This window comes from Lygodium microphyllum, chromosome 13, assembly GCF_053477565.2.
Source record: "Lygodium microphyllum isolate KBCC chromosome 13, Lygodium_microphyllum_v1.1.10, whole genome shotgun sequence".
Classification (NCBI taxonomy): domain Eukaryota; kingdom Viridiplantae; phylum Streptophyta; class Polypodiopsida; order Schizaeales; family Lygodiaceae; genus Lygodium; species Lygodium microphyllum.
The window spans coordinates 71,780,010-71,792,054 of NC_141147.1; positions in this window are offsets into that span (position 1 = coordinate 71,780,010).

Sequence of the window (12,045 nt, forward strand, 5' to 3'; positions counted from 1 at the left end):
ATGTCCATATATAAGCATGTATATAAATATGTAGAGTGGCCTTGCAAAACTATTTGTCAAAGGTGACACGACAAATTGCTTGGAGGTCTTAGATTTTGAGATTTTCAATTGGAGCCTTATCAATGGCCTTGTGATAGTTCAAAGTTGAAATATTGCTCATGGAATTTTTTTTGTGGCCACATCTACAAAAACTCCTCATCTTTACACCATGTGTTGTTGGGTCAATTCCCTCAAGTCACATTCTCATGTGTTTCATTACACACAATTGGGCTTTGTCACATTTGATAGTTAGTAATGCTTTTAACTTTGAATTGGCTATGCCTAATTGGGTGCATAAGAGGTTGCATTTTTGTGGATGGCTTCTATGCTACTTGTAGTTGTTGCTCCATGTGCAAGTGTTGTGGGACATTGTTGCTCCATAACTTAGAATTGCATTGACTATCATTGCATGATTTTACATTTCGTCATAATACTCTACTTGGTTGGAAGGATAGGACATTAGAGAGTTTGCTCTTTTGGTGATGGAGTGTTTTTATGGCTTGCTTTCATCTTTTACATAATTCAAATGAGGCTTATGTCGACTAGAATGCCATTTATACATCTATTTGATGACTACAAGTGACTTAGTCATAGTCATTTTGGTTGCTTGAGAGGTTTTCTTGCTATGGGAGGCTTCCTTGCTCCTAGCAATGTGGGATCATTGGTAGAAACATCCCTATTATTTCAAGGGGCTCGATACACAAAGCCTACAACTACGTCTCATTTGGTCTCCTCATACAAGTGAACTAACCTATCAAATAATATATCCCTTTGAGGTATCAAATGCACTTGTCGATATAACATTGCGGTCACAATTCATTGACAAGCTTTGCTCCACATTCCACATGCATAGTCCTTTGCTCACAAAATTGCTTCTATTGTTGCCTATGTAAGAGAGGAGTTGCCAATGATGAGCTTTCGGAGATGAAGAGAGGGGAAAACTTCTTGTTGCCATGTTCCTCACTCCCACACTCTCACTAACACATGCAACTAATCAAGATGGGATGGAGAGAGAAAATAATACAAACAGCTTCACAACACTATATCCCTCACTCCACTCTCACACTCTCTCTCCTCCACTCATATGCATAGACAATAGAGTAGCATACGTTATGAAAAAGTTTGCACATACACATGAAAAGCTCATTCTATTCTTTTTCATCCTTTAAGTTTTTAATGTTAGAATTTTCACCTTTCCCTAGGGTATCCAATCCCCTTTTGTGGCCTCATGATTGGTCTTTCCTTATTTTCAAGCCTTCCTTAAGGTCTATGAGTCTTTCTATGATGAAAATGAATTAGAGATTCTTCATTTGTCCTTGGAAATCTACCACTATTAATACAATCTGCACGGAAGCGGGTGTGGTTCTTGGATCTGCATTACAAATTAATAGTGCAAGTGCTTCATGGGCATTGTAGATGATGGTTCATGAATTGTCCTAGTGTAATCCAGAAAATGTAATGCAATTAAATTGATAATTGATATATTATTCTTTTGCACGATGAGCAGCCTAATGATTTCTTTTATCGATAACGTTATCTATTCTCCTAGATGAGTGCTAGTCCCATGGCACTCATAGTCATAGGTGGCATGCTCAAGTTTGCACCAAGACATGGATGATAGGGATGGTAAAGTGTTGTCCTTGAAGGAGTCCTTGTGGTGTTTGTTGATAAAAAAAAGTTTCTAATAAATGTAATTCAAGATTTTTGGTGGGTAAGTTTGAATGGTGGATGGGCAAAAGTGTTGATTTGAAGGTTCTAGAAGCAGTGAAAGAGAGCTGATGACACATAGGTACTTGTAATCTTCCCAACTTGTACTTGAAAACCTCTTATGTAGTCTCTTTCTAGGGGGAAGTTCTTGTCTTCTATTTGTGCGTAGGACTTGTATTGCTAGTTTGGGAGATGGTTCAAACTTCAAGTGAGCATGGAGTGTTGTTCCACAGTCAAGGACTCAACCCATATATAGCATTGGGAAAAAAATTTGTGAGTGCACGTGGATACTTTGGTACTAAGATGATTCCTCCATTGTTTTTTCATACTTAGATAATTGATGAATCAAGGAAACTTGATCGTTGGAAATAATTATTAGTGTTGAGGAACATGGTACTTAAAAGAAGATCATGGGAGACACCATTAGTATGTTGGACAATATGTTGTATCGTTAGCTAATTATTTCGAGGGTTATGGTCTCCAATAATTGAATTTATTGTGACAGTTGGAGATAATGGTCTCTTTTTCAAGTGCTTTTTCACCTCGCTTTGGTTGTTGATCGTGATGGCATTGAATGACAAGAGGAAGGGAAAATTTGAAGTGACTTATGATGACATGTCTAACCATAGGCAAGATAGGCTCTCTTAGTGTGTCCTAACCTTGATTTGCCTTGATCAAATGTGGGGGAAATTTTAAGGGTTGTTACTACTTGCTTTGGTGATACTGGCTTTGACTTGGGAGACTTTGATGATTTGACTAAACTAGTGGGGTGGTTAGTTGTTACTTGTTTATCTTTGATGTTTCTATTATTTCCTTGTCTTATTATTAGAATGAGTGGTCTTGCTAGGACCTAGAAGTTTTGGCTGTTCATCCTAAGAAAATGGCCTTTTGGAAGTTTCTAATGTAACCTCATTATTGCTCTCAAAGAGAGGTTGTTGGTTCTTAGGAGCGTTCTTTGTTGTCTTTTGTATGCTCTTTCCTTTAAGTTGAGTAGTTGCACTAGCTATTGCTACTAATTTTATTGCTTCTTCCTAGGTGATGATGGGGCTTTCACTTTGGAAGGCTTCAGATAGAAGTATTGATACCTTGCTTGGGTTGTTGCTTGGCAACATTAGGTGGATTTTTTATTTCCTTCCTAGGGCTCTCCTCTTTAGTTTGAGTAGCATCATTGAAAGGAGTCCACTTTGTGAGCTTTAAATGTGTTCATGGTCTTACAGAAGTTGTTTCCTTCCCTTATGGGTTGTCCATTGCCTTAAAATTTTTGCACCCTAGTGAAGGTAGGCTCTTTTATGGATTGATAAGATTTAGCTCAGTGGTCCCTAAACTAACCGACTTAGTCTCTTTCATAGTTTTGTCCTAGACTTTGATCTACATTTTGATCTTTTTCTCGGTTTCTTCACTTTGGGTAAGACTTGAGCTATGGTTGGTGGAGATGGTGGCATGGGTGGTTTAGGGAACAAGATCCATCAATTTTTCACATAATACCCTTGAGCACTAGCAATGCTTTGAGATCCATTGTAGTGTTGTGCCGACTCTCCATTTGACATTTATGGTGGTATTCCCAAGATCTCCATTTCTATTGTGTGGCGGTCTTTTCCTAGTAGGCTTCAAGGTTATGCCATAGCTTTTAGTAGCTTTAGCTTCTATTTTTAGAACAAAAGTATTCCTACTTAGTAATGCTCACTTCTTCTCTTGTGCCTTTAGCAATTCTCAATAGGGCTTCCTTTTGACTTGGAGATAGGTCTCTTGCCTTTCCCTAGGGGGTTAGTGAGGTTACCTTTTTGGAATGTTGTGATTCACTTGATGCTTGCTAAGGTCAAAACTATTTGATGTGCTTCATCTTCCACTTTGTATTTGGTTATGCGCTTGAACATTCTCCCAAGTAGGACTTCCCTTTCTACATTATCTCAAATTGGAAGTACGAAAAACATGATGGCACAATTTTTGTCTCCAAGGTCATCAAGATTTGGCATTTTCCTAGGAGCAAATATAGCGATCCTCCATAGGGGTAGATTCTCACTTCGGTAGGCATAAGTTTGGGTTGACTAATTGCGGTCCATGTCTTGTGGGTAAGGATATTATAATTGGTCCCATTGTTAATGAGAGCCTTAATGATATGCTCTCACTTTGTGACTAGTTTTGTAATATTTCCACACAATAAAAGTTAGTTGGTTAGTTCGAAAGTTAGTTTATCAGTTAATAAGTTAGTAAGATTACTAACTAAAGACTAACTAAGGTAAAAACTAACTAACATTAATAGCTAATATTTTTTATTTAATTAAAAATATATTTTAAAAAATCAAGAGTTGTAAATTCGATATTTTTCTTAGATTGATAGGGACTGTAGCCACCCTTCACGGAAGTTACAATGTGACTTAAGAGCCTTATTAAGCACTAGTATTAATGTGTATAGTTTGGATGGTCCAAAAATATTAGCTTTCGGGAAAAAGTAGCATATTGTAGATATTTGAGATATTTTCCTAAAAAGATATGGAGATTTCTAGAACTGGATGCCATTTAAAAGAAAAGACAAGTGATGTTTAGTTAGTTTTGGAGATTTTATAAAAACAAAAAAACAAAGAAAAGTAATTAATGAAATCACGCACACCCCAATCACAGTCTACAAGCAGTAGTCATCACTTGGAATAGAGAAAAGAAGGAGCGAACTGAGAGCTTTTTAACCAAGTGTCTTGAAGTTCTAACCCCCTTTTGGAACCAATGCAACCATTAGATTTATGAGTTAAGCATCAGATCACTGAGTTTTCCAAGAGTCCCTCCACCAAGAACTCTTGTTCTCAACCTCATCCCCTCCTTTGTAATTCATTATAAATATGAGGCATGGGGAGGCACAAGAGAGCATAAGGAGACCCCAAGAGACTGTGAGAGAGAGGTAGAGAGAAGGATACCACTCCGAGAGAGAGAGAGAGAGAGAGAGAGAGAGAGAGAGAGAGAGAGAGAGAGAATATAGCCACCTCAAGAGGTTGTAAGGGAGAGAGTTAGCTCAATTCCCTCTATCTCGATTCTCAATTTAGCCATCTTCTCTTATGATCTCCCATCTCGAATCTATTTCATCTTCTTGATCTCTTGAGTCTACTTGCAAACGATGGCCTCTAAGCGAAGAATGTCGTGTGTGGATGGCAATCCTACAACCAGTAACAAAGTTTCGCGCGAAGGTATCACTATCAATCCAATTGCGGTATCGGTCGTAAGTAATGTATTTTCGAATTGATAGATGCTTATTTTCAAATATGTTAGAAGAGGCCTATCCCTTCCCATGACCTATTTTGAAAGATGGAGTTTGCAAAGTGTATGTATTAAGGGAAGTTAATTGCACTTAGTTGCGTATGGCTTCTTCGTTGATAGAGCAATCGGTCAGAGGTTATGAATAGCATAATCATAAAAAGAATGACATTAAGAATTGTGCATATAAGTTTGATTGATTGATTGAACAACACCCTAAATGCTTTTTACAATCAACTGATTGTTGTATTGTGATTTGGATAAATATTCCAAGTGATTGTGTTTCATGGTAAAAGCATGGCAAGGGTTAGTAATGACAAGTAGCCATGGAAAATAAAGGAATGTTTCAATGGAAAATGTTATTAGGCTGATTGCCTTGATCATGCTTGATTCCTAAATGGATTAATTAAGGAAGGATATTTTACACAAGTGGATCATCTTCAAGATCGCATCACGGATTACCTTGAGAGGGCACTGCTTGATTCATGGGCGGAAGGTCCAGTAGCAATAATAGGTGCAAGTTGTGGATCCCAATTTGAAGGGTTAATATTATTGTGTGAAGGAGGTTTATCATCATATAGAAAAGGAAAAGAAGTGAATAATGGCATTTGATCATCAACGTCCTCTAGTGACCATGTCCTCCTAGCATCCTCTAGAGATCATGTGTTGTCCATAAGTTACTCATTGAAATAACATTACGACTTATGATTACCTTCTTGAAGGATAGGTAATAAAACTTGTATTCCTTACTTGATCCCTAAGGGGATCACCAAGAAAATGGGTAATCTACTACAAGAAAATCAATATTGTATCATCAACAAGCATGCTCTTTATAATTTAATCAACCACGATAGGAAAAAAAACACCAATCTTCTCAAATCTTCACGCAGTATCATATAACAATTCTCCCACGGATTTATCACAACAAAACTTCAGCACATTCTTCATCAAAGAAACAAGAGATCACAACTTGGAATGGAAATCATCACATAGTATTCATCTTTAATAGTTTCATAGTCTTCATAGTCTCTCTCATAATCTCTCACTTATGGATACATTGTTTTGCATCAAAATTGGCTCTCTCACACACACTCTCTCTTCCATATATGTTCACTCCCAATGGTACATGGGAATAATCAAGAATAATAATCCATAACCCCTCTTTGGTCATGGATAACCCTCCCAAGAGGTATGTCTGATACGAAAAGTCACCAAAGTCATTATAATGTCCTTTCATAGTTCACTAGTATCATTATCACTTCAGCCTTTACTTGAATCTTCAACATCTACTTTTTTCCACTTCTTTGATCTATTTTGAACTCATATTTATCTCTTTTCATGGTTATAAAGCTGCACATTCATCCCACAGAACAGTTATAGAGGCATATAGAATAGAAATAGAATAGAGACAAAGGCTCTATAGTACCATATAAAAGGTCATCAGAAAAAACATTTAGCTTAACTAAGACCATTCAAAACTATCAAGAATCATTCAATAAGCTTCCAAACACTCTCAAAATCCATCAATCATTATTCCAACCTCTCATACATAAAGAAATCAGAAGAAAATAGAAACTCAATAGAACCAATCAAAACCTATCAAACACTACCAAGACATCAACAAAACATGTCAAAGTATCATGTCTCCTCTTAAAAATATCATGAGCTTCTAAAAAATATTTAACCTTATCCAAAAAACTCCTAAATACTTCCAAATCGACTAGTCAATATACAAAATCCATTAAAAATCAACTATTCATTCCATAAAAAATTAGCCAAAAAATCAAGTCATTTTAGTAGTCACATATCCCCACACTTAGTCAAGAAGCGTCCTCGTCGCGACCTTAGAAAAAGAGAATAGAAGTTTGAAATATAGCTCTTCTTGATCTTCCATAGTATCTTCCAGAAAACGCCATCCAAGAATGACTTCAACTCATAATCTGCATCTAATAAGGAATTCAACGAAAGGAAAACACCTTTATCCATTAACACAACATAGAAATATAAGAGCATGACAAACTTGTAAAGGATATAAGAGGTTCTGCATCTTGAGCTATCCATCCATCATCATCACCATGAATCTCCAAAAAGGTAGCTTCTTGAACAAGTTGAATATCCAACCACCACAACCCCATCATAGAGAAAAATAACTAGAACACACACACACACACAATACAAAACAGTCATTTGAATGGCATCTCCAAAAGAGAGATATCATTATGAATCATCAAAAATGCATCTAGGGTATCAATGAAGATTATCCCACTTAAAAGCTTGGTGATTACAGAAATGATCCATAGATAGAGATTCATCTACAAAAGTCTTGGGAGGATTTTGGAAAAATTGCAAGCAACACATTCTCTCCACGAATACAAGAAACTAGCTAGCCAAGCAAAGGGCATGAAAGTACAATATATCTAGTTGTTGGGATCAATATTCACATTCGCATTCATATACAACTTCGGGATTGACTTATGATCATTATGCAAATGCCGGTGCATTTATGCAAGATACCAAGCAAATTGAGTAGTTAGTCTCACTGAAGGATCTAAAGATTAAGAATACTATTGAGCAAAATATATATAATTTTGAAAATCTTGTCTAGTAGTCATCCATTCCCCTGGAATCAGTGGCCAATTTATTTGAGATCCTGTAAGAGAATCGAGTGAACTCCATCCCCGTCGTCTAGGAATCTTCAGATCAAAGCTTGTATAACCACTAACTAACTGAGGGGGATGAGGGATAAAAGTGGTAGGAGAGGGAAGAGGAACAAGTAAGAGATGATAAAAAGATGGGTAAGCAAAATCGTAAAACGATGAATGAGTTAAAGAGGGATTAATTGAAATTTTAGGAAAATCAGTTAAAAAGAGTGTTAACAAGTATACTACAAAAGTGGAAATAATGACTGTGGATGGGGAAGGACAAGAAGGAGGAGGGGAGAAAACAAGATCCTCAATTAAAAAAACAATGAGTGAAAATAGGGATTTGAGGAGCACCTTGGGGTTGAAATAGAAGGTGTAAAATAACATGTGGATTAGATTGATAAAGCAAAAGATATGTTTCATATGTATGGGCCATCTACTGATAATAAGATAAAAAAGGCAGTGATGGACCTATGATAGATCTATGATGATAGGCATCAAAGAAGGAGGATTCAAAAGGAGGTTGTTTAGAAAGGTGGGCTATGAGGTCCACCCTTAGTTTCTTAGTATTGTGCACATGAGCAGAGGCTTTTTTTTTACGTTGATTCAAAATCACAAACTAATCATTATGCCAAGAAGTCTCAGGACAATTAGTCACTTTGGAGGAATATGTCTAGAACATTTGATCTATCTACAACTCCAAATGTATGACAAACAAAACATCTTGTAATACTATATCCCCCATATACCAAGCCAAGTATTCATTATCTGGGATCAACAAGTCACCTTGCAAGTACATGTTTGACATAAGCATGGTATTTGTAGTCAAAGAATCCTGTAAAACCATTCTAACCACTTTAGTCAACCAATTAAAAGACCAAGGTTCACTCCAACCATCCTTTGGAACAAGATGCTCACCAATGTATGTAGCCAAGATGTGCAAGGATGGGTCCCCACAATTAAGATATGAGTAGATTAGGTTGACTAATCAATAGGAGCCTAACACTTGACCACGAACCATACATGTACATCCCCACTCTTAAGACATGACATGAATATAAATAAATGCAAGAGATAGGGCTAGAAATACTTGGCCCATTCAGTTCGTTGATGAAGATCGTCATTGAACGCATCCATAGGAGATACCATGACTCACCATAGCAACATGCTTCAGGATATGGCGGGGCCCATGCAACAATAGTCAGGGAGATAGTTTTATCAATGAAGAGTTGGTTAAGTTGTTGATAGCGAGGTATATATCACTCAATCTCGACAGTCACTCATATTAGATCAGTTGCTCGTCCCATAACTCACATCACTTGATGGATAATACTTGAATCCATATCTCTCACTCGGTTAATAAATTGTCAAGATGGATGGTTCAAAAGGAGTATGCTAGCGTAGATAGCTGATGGTGCATCGATATGTCCCACCCATGTAGTATAGGTGCAAGAAGGAAGGTTAGGGAGCCTTGTAGTGCAGTGCATCGAATAGAGTGATGTGTGTATTGATGATCGCACATGGAACTCCTTTGTCCAAACATGAGATTGTAGGATGGGTGCTTCAATCAAACACTAATTTAGGGTATTGAATGCTTCATCACAATCAGTGGTCCATGTAAACTTTTTATCTTTCCTCAAGAACTTATGCAAGGGTTCTGCCTTTGTTGCAAAGTGTGCAATAAACCATATGTAATAAACCACATGGTCAACGAATCGCTTGGTTGGCATTGTTAGAGCTACAATCTTCTTGATCTTGATAGGATATGTTGCTATCCCTTGTATAGAGACAATGTGGCCCAAAAGAACTCTTGAAGAGACTCCAAAGATGACACATTTGTTGGGGTTGAGAGGAATCCCATACTCTCAACATATGTCAAAGCACTGCTCCAGGTGTCCCCAATGCTCACGGATTGGGCTATAGACACAGAAGTCATCTAGGTATAACTCAATGAAATCATTCAAATAGTTTTGAAATGCAATTATCATCACTCATTGGAAGGTAGCATGAGCATTACAAAGCCCAAAAATGGCACTACTCTATAAGCATAAGTTTCCCATTTTGTTGTGAAGGTTATTTTGGATTGATCTTCCTTTGCGATCTAAACTTGGTCGTATCCACTAAATCCATCCAAGAGGGGATAATGCTTATAGCCTGCCACTGTGTCCAATAGTTGATTTGTGAAAGAGATCAAGAAATGATCCTTTTTAGTCTTAGAGTTTAGCTTTTGGAAGTCCACACATATTCGTAGCTTTCATTCTTCTTGGGTGCTACCATGATGAGCCAAATCCATTCACTACTGGCCACCACTAGATAGATAAACTCAGATTCAAGGAGCTTTAGCAATTTGACTTTCACTAGGACGGTATAGTAATTTGGATTCATGCACCTCTATCTTTGCCTCACTAACTTGGTATCAGGATCTAGGTCGATGTGGTGTTGACACACTATGGGAACAATTTCCTTTAGATCTTTGTACAACCATGCAAACACATCCAAGTTCTCCTCCAAAAGGTCATGTAGGACCGATAGCTCCTCTTCCAAAAGACTAATACCCACCTTTAGATGACGTTTAGTACCATCACATCCATGAACATGAGTTGCTTTTCAACTTCCACTTCGCAGATGAAGGTCCCATGGACTACTTCTAGGTAGAGATCTAACTTTTTTAAGGGAGTGGTCTCCTCTTTTGATACTCCAGTGGAACCAAATTTCTCTATCAATGGGGATCCTGCTTGCTCCTTGGGATGCTAAAAGGGTATCAAGGTTGTTTTAGATCTAATGGGAGGGTATTTATCTCTTGACTCGAGGACTCATCTTATGAAGTTGCATCCAGGAACATTAAATAAATAGGGACCCTTTGAATTTTGTTGGGGTTGTGGGACTGGTGGCTATTAGCAAGGTGCATCATCCTCCTCCTCTCTCAAAAAGGGTAGATTAGGATAGCAAGAGCCACCAATAAAGGAAGGCTTATTCTTCTTAATCTATTTCTCATGGATATTTTGCATATGTTGTGACTCATTAGCCAGTCCAAAGGGTACCATAGTCATTTTATCTAACAACATGGGATCTTTCTGTTATATAGCCTCTTGAACTTATTTCTCATTTGTATGCTCTTCAAGTTGGATGGATCTTCCCAATTTTCTATCATAATCTTATTTTGCAATGTCATCATCGCCCTCTTCAAAATTTGTCTTTACCTCTGTAGGGGCTCTGTAAGAGAAGAATAGATTCTCTATTGAATCCTTTGTCTCTGCTTCTGCTTCTATCTTAGTCTCTATGACAACCATGTAACAGGAAGAATAGTACATCCATGTCTCTATCTCACTATCAGATGTGACTTTAGGAGTCATTTTAGGTTCAAGTAGGATGTATCCACCCATTGACAAAGACTTTACTTCTTTTGGGAGTTAGCTTACACAATGGCCCACATTGTCACAAAACTATGCCTCTATTTTCTTGGGAAATATCTATTTAACAGCTCCTTTGTCTCTTGATGTGCAATTTGTTATCTCATTGGAAGAGTCCATGACAACCTCAATGGAAGTGGGTTCATTACCTTTTTGCTATCCATACAACTTCAACACCACTTTGTTGGGTCCTTTGCCTAGGGTTAGGGTTCCTTTGAATCGATCCGTCCATGACCTTGCTTCAAAAATCCATGGTCTTCCTAGAAAAACAGAGAATATGAGGTCCTGTAAGAATTTGGTTTAACCACCAGATAGGTTAGCCAATAATCTCTTCATGCGAGGGTTGTCTTCACATATGGAAGAATGCCCAAAGGCTTAATTTTTCTTTGGTTTGCAAGTTTGATAAGCCACTACATACGTTGCACACCTTGCAAGCCTAGATCCTTTATCATCACATTCATCATCATGTTCGTTGATGAACCTCCATCAATTAATGTATCTACTATAAAACATCCTTCAATCCAGACATCGATCTCTGGGGTACCAGGATCCAAGAAGGCGTTAGCCATATCCACTTCTTTCACAGGATTTGGGGCCATATTGGACTTAGGGACAATAGTAGGAGCAATCCTTAGGCCTCTTCTTCTGGTTAGTATGGTTTTTAATTTCTTTCAATAGCTAGGAGAAAACATTAGCAACTATTGGAATGTTAGGTTTGGTTTGAAGGTGTCTAGGTCTTTGACTAAGTCATATTCTTTGATAGGATCCACGTGCTTCTCCAATTGGTTAGGAAATGGGAAAACCTCCACTTTTATCTTTCCTCTTTCTTTCAAAAGTGGAAACAACTGCACTTCTTCTATTACTAGAGATACTTCTGCATCCTCTATCTATTGGACCTCTAATAATGTCTTTGTAACTGTCTATGTATCGTTTTGTACTACTGGACAGCTCGGTTGTGTTCTATTCTCTGTCATTCTATTTCTCCTTGGAAAGATTAAAATTTACCA